Here is a 20,087-nt window from a genome sequence, read left to right as displayed (position 1 = left end):
CGATACCCTTTCTTCCAGTTGATCGCATCTGCTACTGAGGCTTCTGCATTCTTCGCGTAGTTCTCGAAACTTGGCTTTCAGCTCCATCATCTCCTTTAAGCCCTTCTCTCCATTGGTTATTCTAGTTATCCATTCTTCTAATTTTTTTTCAAAGTTTTTAACTTCTTTGCTATTGTTTTGAATTTCCTCTCGTAGCTCAGAGTAGTTTGATCGTCTGAAGCCTTCTTCTCTCAACTCATCAAAGTCATCCTCCATCCAGCTTTGTTCCGTTGCTGGTGAGGAACTGCGTTCCTTTGGAGGAGGAGAGGTGCTCTGTTTTTTAGAGTTTCCAGTTTTTTTGGTCTGTTTTTTCCCCATCTTTGTGGTTTTGTCTACTTTTTGTCTTCGATGATGGTGATGTACAGATGGGTTTTTGGTGTGGATGTCCTTTCTGTTTGTTAATTTTCCTTCTACCAGACAAGACCCTCAGCTGCAGGTCTGTTGGAGTTTACTAGAGGTCCACTCTAGACTCTGTTTGGCTGGGTGTCAGCACCGGTGGCTGCAGAACAGCGGATTTTCGTGAGACCACAAATTCAGCTGTCTGATAGTTCCTCTGAAAGTTTTGTCTCAGAGGAGTACCCGGTTGAATGAGGTGTCAGTCTGTCCCACTGGGGGGGTGCCTCCCAGTTAGGCTGCTCAGGGGTGAGGGACCCACTTTAGGAGGCAGTCTGTCCGTTCTCAGATCACCAGCTGCGTGCTGGGAGAACCACTACTCTCTTCAAAGCTGTCAGTCAGACAGGGACATTTAAGGCTGTGGAGGTTCTCACTGAGTTTTTGGTTGTCTGTGCCCTGCCCCCAGAGGTAGAGCCTACAGAGGCAGGCAGGCCTCCTTGAGCTGTGGTGGGCTCCACCCAGTTCGAGCTTCCTGGCTGCTTTGTTTACCTAAGCAAGCCTGGGCAATGGCGGGCGCCCCTCCCCCAGCCTCGCTGCCGCCTTGCAGCGTGATCTCAGACTGCTGTGCTAGCAATCAGCGAGACTCTGTGGGCATAGGACCCTCCGAGCCAGGTGCGGGACACAATCTCCTAGTGTGCCGTTTTCCAGGCCCGTTGGAAAAGCGCAGTATTAGGACGGGACTGACCCGATATTCCAGGTGCCGTCTGTTTTCCCTTTCTTTGACTAGGAAAGGGAACTCCCTGACCCCTTGCGCTTCCCGAGTGAGGCAATGCCTCGCCCTGCTTCGGCTCGCGCACAGTGCGCTTCACCGACTGTCTTGAACCCACTGTTAGGCACTCCCTAGTGAGATGAAACCGGTACCTCAAGCAGAAATGCAGAAATCACCCTTCTTCTGTGTCGCTGGGGCTGGGAGCTGGAGACCGGAGCTGTTCCTATTCGGCCATCTTGGCTCCACCCTCCTCAGCTACCATTTTTTCAGTTTGTCACTCTGGCCTCAAATTTTTTAATTAGTCATAAAAATGAGACAATACGTGTGCATATAAGATCAACACTTCATTCTTGAAAGGTTCTTTTAGCAGTAAACTTTCAACTCAAAGAGAATCTGACAGTTTTTGAAGAAAGGGACCACCCACATTCCTTAGGCTGCTGTTACAAAGGGAACAATACCTTTAAGGTTAGTATCTTTTTAGTTAGGTGGCTAAGAACAATTTTTTCAAAAGTAATGCATTTCAAGATAAAGAAATGCGTTTTGAGCTAGTTTTGCCACCCTCCAATTTCAATTTAAGAAATACTCCGAAACGTTAAATTCTTTCTATTTTATCCTAATATTTTATTTACAGACAGACTTATTAACCAATATGGTTATTTAAGTTTCATGATACTGGATCTAGGTTACTATAGGAAATACTCAAGCAGGGCTTAGCAAGAAAAAAATTAGGTCATGCCATCCATATATCTGCCTCTGTCATTAAAAAAACTGCTTCTTTTGATTTGACCATGTCATCAATACTAACATGAACTTTTGATTTCTGCCTGTTTTTCTGGACTATCAGTTAGTATTGCTGGCTGCTTTTCCCCCTGCTCCTCTATAAACGCCTGTAAAGTGTTCAGTTTAGGAAATCTTTTGTTTCAGAAGAAATCTAAAATTTGAATTTTTTTTTGTTTCCTTGAAATAGAGCTACAGAACATTTAATTGACTTAATACATGAATGAAGAGAGTTTGGGTGAGGCAATTAAATATTTTCCAATCCTGATAACGTGCAGACAGAGCTGTATCAATACCCTCATAAAGAAAATTATACTAGAAAAATACTTTAATGTAGAAAACAACCTTTACAATATTAATTTGACCCCGAATAATACTTTTAAATGTATAAGTTGCTGCTTACTCACAGTTATGTTGCAAACAGAAAAATACAATATCAACTTATTATAAGACATTTGCCTACATCTTAATTGCAATATTTGTTATTGCATTCAAATGCATAGTTACAGATCTTCAATAAAATATTAAAATAAAAATCATGTGCAGATGATAACCTCTTTGTCTTTTAAATTATAAACTGCTTATATACTACTTTTGAGGTGCAGCATACTTCCTCATAAATTGAAGGAAGCTGATCCTTTGAGAAGATTGATCAAAAGATGACCAGCTGTGAAGCAGTTTAGAGTTCAGAGGTCTAGATAAGTGGAGATTTTATATAGCTATGGATGGGGGGACCTGGTTCTCTTCTGGGTCTGCAGAATGTCTTGAACCGTTTTTCAATGTTTTGGGTTTGGCAAACCCGAAATATGTTTTGCTAAGCAGTTTTCTCTTCACTTTAAACCCATGTGTATTATAAAGGAAATTTAATCCGTATGTTTTTGATTCTTTTACACTTAACTCATCAAAATGTTGTTTTGTAAGAGCTATTTGACGTCCAAGAAGGCTTTGAGTCTTTTTATAACTTTAAAAAAGCTTCCCCCACCTTTAGAAACAGGAAGTTGTGCTTTTCTGAGAGTAAACAAACAAAAAACTTAGAAGCTAGTTTCTTAGAAGACTTCAAACCTAGGATAAATTAATTATAATAATAATAATAAAGCAAACACTATTTCCTTGGTTTGCTCTAAGCATTTTTCATGTTTTAAATTATTTAATTCTTGCAACTATCATGTGAGGGAAGTACAGTTACTACCTCTGTTTTAAGTTAAGTTACCTGTTCAAAGCTCATACAACTTATGAGGTGGAGCTGGGATTGGAAACTAGGCAGTTTATGTCTCAGCTTTGAACAATTAAACATATTACCTATTTCTATAATACTGTCCTGAAATTTAAGAATTTTGGATATTACTTAGAATTACTTATGAACCAGTAGAGTACTAGATGCTGAGAAGATTGTATTTTTATCCCTAATAGAGTTTACTTTGTAATGGGCACACATGGACCAAAGGAAAAACAAAACAACAAAATAAGAAACAAACAACACTGAATGAAATCCTGCACATTTTTTCAATATCATTCATCTAACACATACGTATAGAATATCTACTAGTGGTAGGCTGTGTTCTGGTCATTGAGGATACTGAGGTCCTGGAGCTCGGTATCTTGAGGGATACTGTGTTCCTCCTCTAAGAGCAGACGTGGAACTTGGAAAAATGCCTGGATGGCTTCAGATGTTTCCAGCAATGATAGGCAGGTCGAGAGGCAGCTGGGATGACCTGTAGCAACCCCCATCCAGCCTATGCTCTTGGGAGAACGTGTGTCCTGCAGAAGCTGTGGGTGTTTGGGGCATCCAGTCTCCCTCTCCAGATGCCGGTGAATATTTTCTTCCTAGCAAAGTTATTCCTTTCCTCAAGGACTTCAAGAAGCTAGTATTCCTGTTTACGGAAAATAAGCTTTTTATCCTTAAAAGTCTTCACGAAGTTTTGGGAGGCCGAGGCGGGGATCACGAGGTCAGGAGATCGAGACCATCCTGGCTAACACAGTGAAACCCCGTCTCTACTAAAAAATACAAAAAACAAATTAGCCGGGCGTGGTGGTGTGCGCCTGTAGTCCCAGCTACTTGGGAGACTGAGGAAGGAGAATGGCGTGACCCCGGGAGGCAGAGCTTTCAGTGAGCCGAGATTGCGCCACTGCACCAGCCTGGGCGACAGAGAGAGATTCTATCTCAAAAAAAAAAAAGTATTAACAAAGTTAGATAATAAAATACCTTAAAGGTCTTCAGGGAATTTTACTCTCATTACTATACATTGGTATGTTTTACTGCATCTCAATTATGAACAAGAGATTACAGTAAAAACGGGAGGAAGTTTAACAGTTAACTCAGTATGTCAATATTTATTTGAATATTTTATGGGTGTTTTTCTTATAAGATCAATACAAACATATTAAAAACAATTTGGAAAACAAAGTTAAAAAATGAAGTTCTACCCACAAACATAAGTTTAGCTGACATTTCTGGTGAGTATAATTGTGTAGTTTTAAAAAATGTCAATAATTGTCTTGCATTTCACTTACGTGCTTACTTTTTCAGTAACTTATTCTCATTAAAAGAAAAGGAACACCATGTTTTATCTCTTAAAATGAAATAATACAGTAGAATTTGGACCCTTGAATTTGGTTTTGCTTTACAGTTGAGGAAGCTTAGGTTTTCTTTAAAAGAAGGCGATTTAAGACATCCTTAGGCTAATCAGAACTTTGATGACATGGCTTCCAATATAAAAAAATTCACTCAGGAAAGTGCGAGATGAAAGCTGTGGGATGAGAGTTGTAGTGTGGTGAGGAAAAGTCAGCCAAAACTATACCTTTACTTAGGAAATGTGTCTTGGATTCCAAATCAAAATTCATTTAATATGAAACGGAATCATTTAGAAAGAATGGATGCTGCCAGTCCTCCCAGCCATATAAAACCCTAAAGTGGCTGGAAATAGTGAAACTTTGTCAGGCCTATGACAAATATATGCTTTTCTTCCAAGGCCTGAAAGAAAGGCTGAAATTAACTATATTTTGTGAAAATTACTCTTCTCATAAAGATTGTTTGTAAGAACACTTTTAAAAGGTTTAAAATGTAAAAACCTCTAAAACTATAAAATACATTGAAATATAAGCCTAAAGTATTAAACACTGTAAATTTTATCAAATAAAAGAAAAAGAAGAATAGTACTTTTATTTGTGTTGAGAAGTAATATAAAAACCTACTAAATAAAAAAAAATCAATGGGTTGAAAAAAGACTTAGGTTTTTAATCTTTCCGTTAAGTACCTCTGAGTAACCAAAATGCTCTTGCTTCAAGTGGTTTTCCTGGTTCGGCCAATAAAGTCTTTCTTAGCTTTGAAAACTTTATTCAAATATCAAGGGAACGAAGAAAAATAAAGGTTCTTTAAAAGAAAAAAATGAGATCTCTGAGCCATGCAAGTTTCAATCGTTGAATTATCTTATTTGAAGGATTACCTTTTTTTTTTTTGCAGGCTTGCAGGCTTGTTATAGCTTTTTGTCATTTCACAATTTTCCCTTTAAGTACTTCCATGTCCTTTGTCATATTTTCCAGAGCTATTCTTGTCTCCCTCAATTTGTCCTCTGATTGTTGGAAGCTAAGAGAAAGCTGCTCTGAGTATATAAAATGGGAAAGTGTAGTCCATGTAGAAAGTAACAAAGGATCTCAATCTTATTTCTGTGTTACAATTATTATTCTCTCAATCTGGATTTTTTTTCCTTTTAATGACACAGACGAAAGCAAAAAATTCTTGTGATTCTCAAGAATACCTTTATGAATCAGTTCTTTCTCTAAACTTTCCCTTGGAAAAAGAAATAAAAAACAATGAAAAGCAATTGACTTCTAGCATGACTATCAAACAAAGGCCTCACTCACAAAACTAATTTGTCATTCATATCCTAACCTTTTCATTATGCTGTATCCTCACTTTAAAAAGTCATGAGTACTAATTTTTAATAATTTGCAAAATTTCAGGCTCTGCCTATTGAAAAAATACATATAGCTACCAGTTCTAATAAGCCAAAACTAATAACAATGTCATCATTACCATAATGGCCTGGAATTCTTTGGCTCTCTGAAATCAGTGGTGGGAGTTCAAACCATTTAGTTTGCCAAAACAGCATTCATTCTATAGCTAATATATGTAGTCTTGCTTTCAAACTCTGGGGTCTTATGTCTTTGTTAGTGTGTGTGAAGACAATTGGGGGAAGTCTCCCACATTGTCCCCTTTTTGTTTTCATACTTTAACCCCACCTCTTCTTTGTTCATGAAAGGATGGAAGGAGAGAGACGGCTAGATATAAAAGAATTACAGAGAAGGGCAAAATCTCTGTGACTTTTTTTCTAAGTGGGCCCAGGATCATTGTTTACCTGAGTATTCATTAATATACTAAATTGAAGATCTACTGCAGATCTCATGAGGTCTAAATAGATTCCTAGCTCATCTAACTCCCACTCTAAAGGCAACTTAGTTCATCGTGAAGTGTGACTCATGAATGCAGTTTTATTTGAAAAGAAAGAAGAAAAAAGTGAAAAATTCAGCTTACAAGTTTCCTAATCTGAGAACTGATTGCCAAATATATTGCATAGTTAATTTGGAAGGACAGGGTGAGTTAAACAAGACCACTTTACTCCCTACAAGTTAAAATATCAAGCTCAGGTTTTCTAGACTTATTTTATAATTTTTATTTTATTTTCTGGCTTTTATTTAAATTAATATTAAGCAGAGAGGCATTTAGATAGGTGAGGTTATATCAGTTTTTATACTTCAAATTTTACTCAAGATTTTAATCCTAAACTGGACAGTTTGAGGAAACCGAAGCTGTTATTTCCCATTTAGAAAAGTGTGTGTGTGTGTGTGTATATGTGTGTGTGTATGTTCAAGAGATATTCTAATATACAATCTGAACTGGATTGGTAAAATTTGGGATATCTGGTACCTTTTGCTTTGACTCCAGAAGCTCGGATGACTGGTCGGGGCCAAAGGATGAAAATAAACAATAAAGAAATGGCAAGTACTGCCTTAGGGTGTAAGTATTCCAAAGAAAGCTGGGTTTTTTTTTTTTTTAATTTAGGCAAAAAATTAATAGTGTACATTTCTTATTCCAAAGGAAGTTGTTTACCTCATATATATTTCCTGTTTTGTTGCTGCTGCTCTTCCTTCCTCTTCTTCTCTTCTCCTCCTTCCCTCCTTCTCTTCCTCTTTCTTCCTCTTCCTTCTTATCCCCCACCCCCTTCTCCTCCTCTTCCTTCTCCTTCTTCAGTTTATCTCCCACTTTTGACAGTCACACATCATGAATCTAGTTGACTTAGAAAAGATGAAACACAAACAGCAAGTGTGTATGTACAATGACAGAAATGAAAGGATCCAAAATAAATTGTTTTAAATGAGCCTTTTCCCTCATCTAAGTAGGAGAAAAAATTAAAAAATGGGAGGCAGTTATCTGCGGGAGCAAGAATGGGGCTAGTTACACAGAGAAGACAAAGGAGAGATCCTAGAAGCAAGAAGCCCAATTAAGGAAATGGTGAAAACCTTGAATTTGAGTTCACTGAATCTCCAGGTGGCTCTTACCTCCTGTAAGCCACTTCTTCTCTCTGGATAGGATTATAGTTGATCCTATAAGTCTTTCACTTAAGTAGAAGCCAGCCGAGACATTTCTTTGCATAGGAGTTCGATGGCAGTGGCCGAGGCACTGAAATTTAGAAAGTCTATAAGAAAATCATCTCACAGTGATGTTGAAATAACTGACTGTAGAGTCCTCAACTTTCACTTTTTATCATACAGTTGTTTCTTTGGTTTGGCCAGAAAGTGATGCTGACTTTTGATTCCTGTCTTAGGCAAAGGGTAAATGTAACTTTTTCAGGAGAAGAGGGAGAAGAGGATGAGAATGAAGCCTGGAAAAGCAGAGAGCATGGGCCTTGGTGTTTTCTCAGTGCTCTTAGTGTACAAGTGTGTGGGCTGTGAAGACAGCTTCCTGCCTGGGCAGAGGCTGTGGGAGGGCAGAGCCCCAGACAGAAGGATTGAGCTAACTGGACACAAGATGATGCAGATGGTGTGCAGGCCTGAGATGCTGTGCCTACTTCTGGAGTTGAAATTAAAGGGAGGAAATAGCTACTCAGCAAAAATGCTGCAAAGGAAAGGGGAAAGAAAAAAGACAAATAGAGTGAACATTTGTTGGTTCCTTACCATGTGTAATGCTCCATACCAGGTAACAAAAAAATGCTAAGGCATCTTATCATTACAGCTCCACAAAGGAGGGTTTTTAATTTCCATTCCATAGATTGCTACATCTGAGAAATCTAGATTTCTAATAGATTCCTAATAATGAGTTTCAGAAAACTTTAGTAATCAGAGCAAGAGAATAGATAGGATTTGAACCTCGCATTCTCTGTTTTCGAAGCCAATGATTCAGGTATCATCATGAAGAAACAGTAAAACACAGAAAAATTCTTCCCATTGAGGAGTTTATTTGACAAAAGAGATAGACTATCTTTGGAAAGAAGTTGACTACCCTGGCTAGATTTTAATACTCAGGGGGTCAGAGGGCAAAATGAATTGATACACGGGAAAACTTCCTACTCTTTCAATGATGCTCACCCCTCAAATGAACCTTTGAGCATGTTGCAGTGGGAAATTCCTTGATATTAACAGTAGCTTCACAGAACAGACATAGAATAACTCACAATCAAATTAAGATGTATAAATGGCACAATATTTCTTGAATCAGTTTAAAACATACTGAGAAACAAGGAGAAAGGGATGGGTGGTGGGGGTGGGTGTGGGGGTGGGTGGGTGGGACTTGACACACCTAGAATAGCATCCAGTTGGGTGGAAGGAGTTTGTTGCCTGAATGCTGGAGTCTTCAATGTTCATGCATCTTGTCTTCCTACTGGAAGGCATCAGCCTTCCCTGCTGACTGTGTGGTTATGAGGACCAGAATTGTGGGTGAGCAAGGGGCTCAGTACACAGAAGGTGTCTGGGGTCAACATATACTTGCTCCGTTGGAAAGATGCAAGAAACAGTACACAGGCCAGAAAGTGATGCTGAGTAGCTAAAGCTTTAATCTCCTTGTTTCCGGCAGGATGAGGTCAATAACGGCTGACTGAAGAATGCTAAACTGCCAAAAATATTTGATATCTCATAAGTGTTTTTATTCTTAAAAATTTGTTTTTAAAAACAATTTTATTGAGATATAATTGACATAAACTGCACATATTTAACATGTACAATTTAGTTTTGATATAAATATGTAACCATAATCCCAGTCAGGATAATGAACATATCCATTATCCCCCAAAGTATTCTTGTGTCCTTTTGTAATCCATCTTTCTCTCCTCCCCAACCATTATTCTCAGACAGCCAGGAATCTGCTTTCTCTAATTATAGACTAGTTTGCATTTTCCATAATTTTTAAATAAATGATACATATATATCACAAAATACTATGCAGCCATAAAGAAGAATGAGATTATGTTCTTTGCAGGGACATGGATGGAGCCGGAGGCCATTATCCTTAGGAAACTAATGTAGAAACAAAAAACCAAATACTGCATGTTCTCACTTGTAAGTGGGAACTAAAGACGAGAACATATGATACACAGAGGAGAACAATAGACACTGCGGCCTGTCAGAGGGGAAGAGGGGGAGGAGGGAGAAGATCAGGAAAAAATAACTAATGGGTACTAGGCTTAATACCTGGGTGATGAAATAACCTGTACAACAAATCCTTATGACACAAGTTTACCCATGGAACAAACCTGTACATCCTGCGCATGTACCCCTGAACTTAAAATAAATGTTAAAAAACGAAATATACAGAAAGTTCTCCTTCTTTTGCTTGGCTTATTTAAATCAACATAATTACTTTGGCCTGGCATGGTGGCTAATACCAGTAATCCCATCACTTTAGGAAGCCAAGGCAGGAGGATTTCCTGAGGCCGATCTTTGAGACTCGTCTGGGTGGCATAGTGAGACCCTGTCTCTGAAAATAAAAATAATTATTTTAAGATTCATCCTTGTTGTTGTGAGTGTTAATTGGTCACTCCTGTTTATTGCTGAGTAGTATTCCATTGTATTGAGGTACCAAAATTTGCTTATTAGTTCACTTGTTAATAGACATTTGGGTCATTTCTAGTTTTTGGCTATTACAAATAAAGCTGCTATGAACATTTGTGTATGACTTCCTCCTGCCTTTTCAAAACAAATCCTTTATTTCTTTTGGGAAAATATTTAGAAATGAAATGGCCAGATCATATCATAGGCAATTTTAATGTTTTAAGAAACTGGTAAATGTTTTCTCAAGTGGTTGTACCATTTTGTACTCCAGCAGCCACATGTTAGAATACCATTACTAAATATCTTGCCAACACTTGTTATAACCAATTTTCTTAATTGTGTGTTTCTAGTGTGTGTGTGATATCTCAATGTGGTTTTAATTTTCATTTCCCTAATCTCTGCTGAGCATCTGGTCATATGCTTTTTTGTTTTTGGTGTTTCTTCTTTGATGAAATGTGCATTTAAATATTTAGCCCATTTTTATGAAGTTGCTTGTCTTAATGTTATGTGGTAAGAGTTCTTAATACTCTCAATATAAGTCCTTTGTCAGTTATTTTTCTTCTAGTATGCAACTTGAATTTTTACTTTCGTTAGCAGTGTCTTATCTTCAAATAAAGCTATATCATTCATATACAGTAAGAAAACCTTGTAACAACTTACTTTTATTTTCCCCACCAGCTTCTGTGCTCTTATCATACATTTTACTTCTACATGTTGTAAGCCTCACAATCCATTGTCATTTTTTTCATGAGTCAGTTATCTTTTAAGAAAAATTGGAAAAGAAAACCACCCCAGTGCTTACCACTGCCAATGTTCTTCATTTCTTTGTGTAGACTCATATTTCCATTTGTTGTCAATTTCCTGGTGTACAAAGGACTTCCTTTAATATGTGTGTGTGTGGGTCGAGTGGGGGGAGAGTGTTTAAGGTCTGCTGGTGAATTCTACCAGCTTTTGTATATCTGAAAAAGTCTTTGTTTTACCTTGATTTCTGAAAGATATATTTGCTGTATATAGAATTCTATATTGACAACTTTTTCTTATGTTGCTCCACTGTCTTCTGGCTTGCATTGATTCTGATAAGTTGTCCGTTATTCTTGTTCTTCTGTATATAACATGTCTTTTTCTCTGGATGCTTTTATGTTTTTTTTTTATTACTTGTTAAGCAATTAGATTATTTGCCTTTGTATAGTTTTCTTCTCTGTTCTTATACTTCGGGTTCACTGTTCTTTTTTGATCTGTGTAGTTATAGATTTCACAAAATTTGAAAATATTTAGTAATTATTTTTGCAAATGTTTCAGTTTTCTCCTATCTCTCCTCTTCTTTAGGGACTCCAATTACATGTATGTTTGGCTAATCAAAGTCACTGTCCCACGGTTCACTGATGTGCTATTCATCTTTTTTTAGGTCTCTTTTCTCTGTATGTTTTGTTTTGGATAATTTTTATTTCTCTATCTTCAAGTTTAACAGTTTTTTCTTCTACTGTGTCTAATCTACTGTTAATTTTATCTAGTCATCATTGTTTTCAACTCTGGAAGTTCAATTTTGGTCTTTAAAACTTTTTAAATATTCTATGTCTCTTTTTATCATGCTTAATATTTTCCTTTATCTTCTTTGACATATGGAATATATTTATATTAATTATTTTACTATCCTTGCCTACTGGTTTTGTCATCTATGTAATTTCTGAATCTATTTCTATTGATTGACTTTTGGGGTGGGGGGTGTTATGAGTTACATTCTTTTTACTTCATCACCTGCCTGGCAATTCCTTATTGAATGCCAGATATTGTGAATGTTACCTTGTTAGGTGCTGGATGTTTTTCTATTTAAAAAAATATTCTTCAGGTTTGTTCTAGGATGCAGTTACATTACATTGAAATAGTTTGATCTTCTCAAGGCATGCTTTTAAGCTTTGCTAGGTGGGAAAATAATAGTATTTAGTGTATTCTTTAGGGCTAATTTTTACCCACTACTGAGGCAACCCCTTTCTGAGTACTTTACCTCATTCTTCGTGTATTAAGAATTTTTTTTCTGTGGCTGGTGGGAACACAAGCTCTGCCAAGCTTTGTGTGAACTCTGAGTATTGTTCTGCCTGTTTCTTTCCTGTGGTCCTTTTCCCAGCAACAGGCAGTTTCCTCACACACGCACTGACCACTATTCAGCTAAAAACTCAGGGGAATTCTGTGCAGACCTCTAGCTCTTTCTCTTTGTAGTTCTCACCTTTCCATGAAGCCCTCTCCTCTCCGTGAAGTTCTTTCCTTTACATGAAACGATCTCCTCTCTAGTACTCTACCCACTGAATTCTCGCTGCCTTGGTCTCTGAATTTTCAAACCTGTATCTTCAACTCAGGGAAACCTATGGTCTCTGTTTGAGACTCCCTCTCTGCTGTGTGACTTAGCAAGTCTTTTCATAAGCTTTTTTCAAGTCTTTTGCTATTTTCACATTTGCTTTCCTATTCCCAAGGATAACTGTCCTGTGCTGCCTACCTAAAAACAATTAATTCATAATTATGTCTGGTTTTTTTAAAGAGGGAGATCCATGTTACTTCATGTTACCTTGTCTTGACTAGGAGTGGCAGTTGCCTCATTTGCTCCTTCCATTATTTCCTATCTATGTTTAGCACACTTGTGCTTTACTTAAGTATGACTCACATGTTTCAAGGGCTAGTTGCTTACTTGCTAGATATAAAAAGTCATATTACAGAATAGAATAATTTAAACATTTTCCCTTTATTTCACAAGTACTACATGTTTATTTTAGAAAAAAATAGAAAATAAGCAAAAAGAAGAAAACACAAGTCACCATTAAGTCTGCTACATTGAAGTCACTATTTTGGTGTCATCTCACAGCTAGGGGATTCTTTTATTGGGAAACACTGCGATATACTTGATGGACATTTTGGTTGATGAAGATGAGGTTTCCTGGGTGTATGATAGAGTCAGGTACGTGAGAAAAGAGATGACTTAATTGTTCTTCCTAATAAGGAGAAGAATCTATGGTTTTCCAGAACTTAACTTGAAATGGTAAAGAGAAAGTACAGATAGAAGAGAAGACTTGTGAAAGGAAGCCCATTAAGAGATCAGTGGGAGTTGAACAATGAGAACACATGGACACAGGGTCAGGGTCCTCATACACTGGGGCCTGTCATGGGGTGGGAAGCTTGGGAAGGGATAGCATTAGGAGAAATACCTAATGTAGATGACGGGTTGATGGGTGTGGCAAACCACTGTGGCATGTGTATACCTATGTAACAAACCTGCACGTTCTGCCATGTACCCCAGAACTATAAGTATATATATATATAGAGAGAGAGAGAGAGATCAATAAACGGGAGTCTAAGAAGAGAAATTCTCTGTGGCTGGGAATTGCTTAGTCATGCTTTCCTCAATTACTTGTAAGAACATACATCTAATATTAAATTTAAATTGTTATTTGTACTGTGCTAAAATCCCCAAAACATTAAATATCATCCGCTAGTGCTTTTTGTGCTTTGCAAGAATTAATTTGCCAGGTATTTATTGGATGTCTACTAGGTACCAGGCACCATTGTGGGTGCCTGGGATACAACGAACAGAGGTCCCTCTCCTTTAGAGCTTTCATTTGAATAGGGATCAACAATGCACAAGAAAAATAATTAATAGGTACATTTCATAATGTTTTAGAAAGTGATTCATACCTTAGAAAAATAGGGGAAGTAGAGCAGAAGTGTAGGGTTAGGCTAGGGTGAAGGAGGCAAGTTAGACTTTTAAATTGGTTGGTCAAGATGAGCGAAGACTTAAAGAAGATGGCGGAGTTAGCAACAAGGATAGCAGGGGGAAGAGCAGTTCCAGCTTAGGGAGCAGCCAGTGCAAAGGCCCTCAGGCAGAAGCTGCTTTTCATGATAAGAATCAGCAAGGAGACCAGATTAATGTTTTACTACTCCTAATAAGGAAAAGAAAGTAGATGTGTATATTCAATCCAGGAGTGCTTGGATACAACCATAAATTTTAGAAAAAAAAGTGTTTGGATCTAGAGATAACAGCAAGAAACACAAGCAGATACTGCTTGGAAGACTGATCTAGGATGACAATCAGCAATGAAATAGTAACAATGGCTCAAAAATAGCAATACAATATATCTCATTTGTACTCAGATTTGTTGTTGATGTTATTTTAGTAATTAATCTTGGAATTGTTTAGCCCCAAGCCCGATCTACCCATATGGTGTAGAGACCATTTGTAACTTTTTGGTTTTCTTTTTTACTTTCCTTCCTTTTGGGAAGTGGCCGTTCCCATCCTGGACGCTCTCGACCTATAGGCATAAACTACTCTAACCCTGGGGTAGGCACCAAGAATTAGGCTGGAAAATCAGAGTAATTCAAACTCTTGGCCACAATAATTGGTTTGGGGATGGGCAAATTGCAGAGTCCAGTCATATCTGAGTCTGTCTAAAAATTGATGTGGACAGTAGGAGGTTCCACTCTTGGGAACACTGGATACAAAGATGATATGAGAGCCCTGTGGATATTTCGCTGACATAGAAAGACTTCTTGATAAACAGCAGAGCAGAGAGGAAAAAGAGAGAGAGAGCAAGCCCTATAATATTGATTGAAACCCTGCCTCCAGCCAGTTTCCATGTCAGCACCAGCACCATCCCATTTGATTTCTCATGGTACATTTGTTTTGCCTAAACCATTTAGGTTTCTATTGCTTGCAACCCAAAAGAGCCTATTAAATGAGAACTCTTGCCTTCTCCAAACTTTCCCCACACCATTTCTAGAGTCCCAAGAGGTGTCTAAAATGCCTCCAGAATTGGTCTGGGTTGTCCCTGTCTGTTGCCACATTATTGACCATGGCCCAGAGGAGGCTCTGCTGCTCTCAATGTGAGCTAAGCCTGAAATCTACCGGCAGAGGTGCCTTTGGCCTTGCTGAATGGATCCCCCACTGCAGGGTGAGAAACCCTGCTTACTGCTCTTTAAGGTTGCTGAATGTTAAGATAGGAAAGGCTCCTGTCTATGTGTTTATTTGGAAGTTCCAAAGCAAGTTTCCTTGAGCCACAGGTTGTTACTAAGGTACAATGAAAACCGCCCTTTTAGTGGACACATTCACCCATCTTCAGAAAGCCTAATCCAGGCTCTTCACCCAGGACACCTCTGTCCTTTTCCTTTTGGCTTCACTGTAGGGCAGCTCATGTGCAAGTTTCCTTCCCTGTAAGGGGACTATCCTCAGATACACTGACCCTTTCACCCTCGCCATTGCTATTCGCTCTCATTTGGTCTTCCTGAGTTTACAATTAGTTAGAAAAGGGAGGCACAGTGGGTGGAGTGGATATGGTCACTTATCTCTGATCTTATCTATGGTCACTTTCAAATCCTGACTCTGGTTCACCAGAATCAGGCAATCACATACAACCTGGCATGAATTTAGATTGCTGAAGGTGAGTAGCAATGGATTGGTCAGCCTAACATGCAGGCTGATATTCATTGTTTAGTCATGTCTATGAGAAGACAGACTGCTAAGAAACAAAACAAAACAAAACAAAACAAATCAGCAGAAAACCCCTCCAGTCTAAAATTTAAAAGCTGAATGTACTGGTAACTCACCAAGCTACATGGGCATTTTCATAAAATAGTCAGAATTGTGGTAATTACTACTTAACCAGCATATTTAGCATCTCTTTATGGGCCAGACGCTACGATAGGCACCTTATGCTACTTGGTTTGATTTGGAAGGGAGTTATGCCTTGCACTCTCTAAATTTGCAAGCAAAACCTGAAAGTAGTGGCTGAATAAGATCCCTGGTACATCTTCAAAGCTGCCAAAATGTTTTATGTTTTGTGAGGTCAAGCTCAGGATTATATACCTGGTTTGGGGGTACGCATGTAGATCTGGGGTGTGGTTGGGGACTCAAACACATGTCAGAGAGGTTTGGGTGTGGAAAGTGTGATAGGTGTTAGGAGAGCTCCTGCAACTTTTTAAATTTGAAGCAGCATTTGATATTATTAGACTCCAGGGCCCACATTTAATTTCGAAGCTTAAAGACACTAGGGTTCAGAAAAATGTAAAAAATTTTTACCCCGGGTTTTCTTCTATTGTGCTTTCAAATTGCAAGATAAAGGCAAAACCTCAGAAATAAGTAGCAAACCTAAAATCCTGGAATCTCTCAACACACTGGAAGCATTCCTGTGAAACAAACATGTGTTTCAGGATTTGGTGCGCAATCTTGCGTTTATCCTTTCTTTCACCTTGTAATGTTTCCCATCTTTCTCTCTCAAGCCTACTCTGGGGATCTCAGAAAAGCCTTTCTGGTCTGCAGTGGGTCTTCTGTTACCACTTTCTAGGTTCTTCAAACTCAGTCCTGGCTCGATCATACCATAAGGGGATGAGTTTGACTCACTTCTGGCATCATTCGGCTGACTCAGGAATAATGGACTCCAGTATCTACGGGAAGTATCTGCGTCTTTTTCTCCCTTCCCTCTCCTGCTGCACACTCCAAAATACGTTGAAATTCTAAAAGAATGCAAAATAACAAATGAGAACTCAAAATGAAAAAATACACTCTATATACCTCTTTGTTCCTTTTGCAACATGGTTTGTTGAAGTGGATGCAATTTCTGAGTGCACTGTTTGGCAAAATGTATGGAAAGATTTGGTGATGTGTTAGTCGCCCTGACTGGCCAAGAGAACTGCCTGTTGCCACTGATGCCACATGGTAGGAACATTGGGCCAAGTGTCTGGGACTTCGGTGTTGTTGTTGGAGTTCAATGCATACCAACTGGACCCATATATCAACTTTGTGTTGAGGTAATGGTGCAGCACATAAATAGAATCATTCAGAAGTAGAGGCCCAGTTACTAAATTAAAAGCCTGGTGCCTCATGGATAAGTACCATTCTTCGTTAAAATTTGCCAGTTTCTAAAAATCCCAATATTTTAATTCATTATTTAATTAAATAATATAAGTTCCATTTAAACACAACAGCACTAAAAGGGAATTGAAACACCACAAAGGTGAAAATCCAATAAGCAAACATATGTATGTTCTTCAAATGATGGCAAAGGAGAGAAGGAGGTGCCACATGACACTAGGGAATTCTTTGATTTCTTCCTTGTGGAGTTTTCCACATAATTATCATAAACTGCCACAGGATTTAAAAGGTTTGGCTTGTTGCAAGCTTCGTTAATTTTAGCAATAAAAATATCCTCCTTCTCTTAGTTTTATTCCCCTGCTTACCAGGAATCTATACACAAATAATTTTCTGCTTTAATTAAACATTCCTTTCTAGATATGTGCCAAGGCATATGTTTCTTCCGTCAAAGTCAGGGCCCTCTTCCAAGGTGGGCGGATAGCCTCTCAATAGGATGTAGCGCCTTACTATTTTCTGTTTCTGTGTGAATGCAGGAGTCCCAATATTTTTTTTCCAGCCAACAGAGTCTGGGGTGCTCATTAAGAATTTTCCAGAAGGTAATTTGTGGGGCAATTGTGGTCTGTAATGTGCATAATGACCCACATCCTGCCACCTCCCCTTAGTGTCCGTGGCAGACATAATTTATCCATTGTGGTGCACCTTCCCATGCAATTTGGGTGTGCTTTGGAATCTTTCTCAGTGGCATGCTTCAGACAGTTACTACCTATCAGAGACTGGGTACCAAAGTCCTCTTACCTGCTAGCCCTTGGCTCCCATGTCTCTAATCTGCCTGAGTAGCATTGCCTGGCTTCACATATTCTGGATGGAAGGAGGCAAACAGGGATTACCCCTCCCGAAAGGTGCTTCAAGAATACTGACTTCTTGAACTTTCTGAATCAAAGGAGCACCTGGCTTTAGGGATTCTGCAGGAATAACATCAAGGGAAGTCATTTGCAACCAAATGCAAGTTCAATTCCCAGTACCCAGGAAGAGATAACCAGCATGAGAGTCTAATAAATCCTGACCATCACAGACTGACATGGCTTTTTGTTTAATAAAACATCACTTTCCTTCATTTGTGAAAATGAAACAGTATGAAAATGAAAATGATACAGTGTAACTGTATCCTGGGGCAGCTGAAACACAACTACTTGAATTTATAAAAGAGGATGGTAGACTTAGAAGTAGCAAAATAGACTATTGCTGCCTTTTAGAATGAAAGGGGGAGAGCAAGAGAGCCAGATAGTGGAGTAAAAAAAAGTGTTAACTGCATTACACTAACAAACTATAATCATTTAGACAAGGCTGGCATGTGGTGAATTTCTGCCTAGTTTTTGAAGAATTTAGGTAAATTAGTCACATTAACAAGATTATGTTGTGTAAGAGAGCGGATTATTTTATACATTTAGAGAAATTCATGTTATTGAATGTACTTGACGCCATAAAAATTGCATTTCATTTAAAATGTTACCTAGTTCAGTTGAGGTCGGTTTAGCCCAGGTTGTCTGAATTTGTCTTTCCTAGCCCTTCCTCCAAGGACCCACTCAAGGCTCAGTAGAAAATACTGCAGACTTGTGTAGTATCCTCTACCCCACAAGATCTCTGCGTTGACTGGCCTGATTTCTGACCTCCTTTCTCAACCAGCTGGCATCTAGTTCCCTTCTGTTTAGCTCTTCATTCTCTACTGTGATCAGTTTACCTGTCTCACCTCTTCTATATAGGCCTCCCTTACAAATGCAACATTATCTTCCTTTAAGCTCTGAACCCTTGGCTCCATTTTCCAGAACACCTATCTCAGTGCTTCCCTGTATGCATCAAGGAGTAACCATACCCTTAATGGAAATAGTTTAAAACATCTCACCCTCGTGCCTTTCCCTGAATGTTGGCCTCGAACAGGTGTGTCCCAGTCTTGTTAATGAGCCTGGATGCCTGGATACAATTACTGAGGTTTCTATGCAGAATAACCGGTTTTAAGCAAATTTATAAATTTGGCCTGTATTTATTTATTTTAAAATTTCTCTTCACTTTTCTTATGGTATATTTCTCTTCAATCTTGTTGCTTAAACACACACACACACACGACAATATAAAACCCTAGGGATGCCTTTTCAAAGCTGTTAGCTCTTCTTGAAATTTTCTTTATAAATATCTCTATCAACCTAAGAGAACAATTAACAGGTACTACTACTCAGGGGTCAGGAGATATTTTGCAAAAAGCTACAACTCCGTACTTAAGTTTTCCTATTTTTATCTTAAAATTCATGCATTTTCACTGTTTCGCATGACATATATTTAGTTTTATTTTATACAAAATATGCTTTTGCTTATTTTTACTGTCTTATTGATAAGGCTTAAGATTCTCAGATTTAGGAAATAAAAAATACAGGATACCTAGTTAAATTTGAATTTCATATAAATGAAATATAATTATTTGTGTAAGTATGTACTTTATCTAGCAACCCTAATAAGGATTGAGGTACTTCACTTTAAGACTATCATTTCTGGAACTAGGCATATTGAAGAGTACTGACAATGCAACCAGGATTCTTCTTCTCTGAACGTGTTGATATTTCAGGGACTTATGTTCAAATATATAAAGGCACATAGTAAATTGTGTCATATTGAGCACAAATGGATCCCAATAAGTTTTATTCAGTTTTCCTAATTATACAGGTTGGACCATGTCTTTTGACTTTAAAGGATTATGTTCTCAGATTTTATCTGACCTTTCAATCTAGATTATGTTTTCATTTATAGCAGCCACACTACTTCTTCTCACGAGCTTTATTTGTAATTATTTGATTATTGGTAATTATTTGATCCAATAATTAAATAATTATTTATTTAATGTATGGTTCTACCACTGCTATAGGCTTCATGAGGGCAGAGATCTTTCCCATTTTATTCTGTGATGTACTCAGTGTTCACCAGTGTACCTGACATATAATAGGTGATTAATAAATTTAGATGCTACAATCGAAGATTCCATGTTCTATAGCAACAAATAGAAAAAAAACTGGGAGCAAATATGCCAACAAGTATGGGAAACATGTATAAATAACACTTTTTTTCATGACACTGTCTCACTCTGTCATTCAGGCTGGAGTGCAGTGCTGCAATTTCAGCTCACTGCAACCTCCGCCTCATGGGCTCAAGTGATCCTCCCACCTCAGCCTCCAGAGTTGCTGGGACTACAGGTGCATGTCACCACACCTGGCTAGTTTTTTAAGATTTTTCTGTAGA

Source organism: Symphalangus syndactylus, chromosome 4, assembly GCF_028878055.3.
Source record: "Symphalangus syndactylus isolate Jambi chromosome 4, NHGRI_mSymSyn1-v2.1_pri, whole genome shotgun sequence".
NCBI lineage: Eukaryota > Metazoa > Chordata > Mammalia > Primates > Hylobatidae > Symphalangus > Symphalangus syndactylus.
This window is presented reverse-complemented; position numbering follows the sequence as displayed.